Raw genomic sequence first — 978 nt, 5'->3', positions numbered from 1 at the left:
AGATAGATAGATAGATAGATAGATAGATAGATAGATAGATAGATAGACTTGCTTTAATCTGTGAAAATCGTACTAATTTTATGTGCTAGTAGTTTTAATGACGATTCTATACGTCGTTACTTCATTACTTGGTTTTCTACAAGACAAGACAAGGACAATCACAATGACAATCTTTAGTCATCTATCAGGGAGACATTTGTCTGGGTCGATTACAATGGCAGTAGACGTTACAAAGCTTAAGTGCACTCACGCGTACGCGTAACAAGACATTGGTAAATACATGTCTTACGTGCTGAAACAACCCGCTCCGTAAAACATTCTCTCTCTCTCTCTCTCTCTCTCTCTCTCTCTCTCTCTCTCTCTCTGTGTGTGTGTTTCATTTGTAGCACTGTGTGTTCAGTAACCTCACTGTAGTTGGTACGAATGAATTTCTATAATATCTGTCTTTTCTTGCGTTTTAGGAAATGTATCGTTTACTGCGGGTCGATAATTGAAATTCCGATGTCAGTGAGTGGCTATGTCAGTCAGTGAGTGGCTATGTCAGTCAGTGGGTGGCTATGTCAGTCAGTGGGTGGCTATGTCAGTCAGTGAGTGGCTATGTCAGTCAGTGAGTGGCTATGTCAGTCAGTGAGTGGCTATGGTCACTTGGCATCATTTCCGCGTTTTTTAGAACGTTTGTTTTGTCCAGAAATTTAAAGTTGCTTAGGTCTCTACCAATTGTTCTTGATGCCTTTCTGATCAACTTGTTTATTTTTATGATGTGCTGTCTTCCCAAATTGCTACCATAGCAAGTGATACCAAAATTTGTGAAGATTTCTATTGTGGTGGTGTAGAATATCTGAGGGATGGATGGAATCTGATTGAAAGACCAAAGTTTCCTCAGAAAGTACAGCCTCTCATTTACCTTTTTAACGATATAGTTTTCTTGATTTTGCCCTGCAAATGTGTTGTCGATTGTAATTGTAAGACCGAAATATT

General features: G+C 39.1%; 1 protein-coding gene across 1 annotated transcript in view; it reads left to right on the top strand.

The window, feature by feature from the left end:
• Nucleotides 1-978, top strand: part of LOC101860884 (aromatic-L-amino-acid decarboxylase) — a gene marked incomplete at both ends in the record, with an annotated part of 21976 nt that overhangs the window by 796 nt on the left and 20202 nt on the right.

This window comes from Aplysia californica, unplaced genomic scaffold (assembly GCF_000002075.1).
Source record: "Aplysia californica isolate F4 #8 unplaced genomic scaffold, AplCal3.0 scaffold00117, whole genome shotgun sequence".
Lineage (NCBI taxonomy): Eukaryota > Metazoa > Mollusca > Gastropoda > Aplysiida > Aplysiidae > Aplysia > Aplysia californica.
Note: the sequence above shows the minus strand (reverse complement) of the source record. Positions and strands in the feature narration are given on the sequence as shown.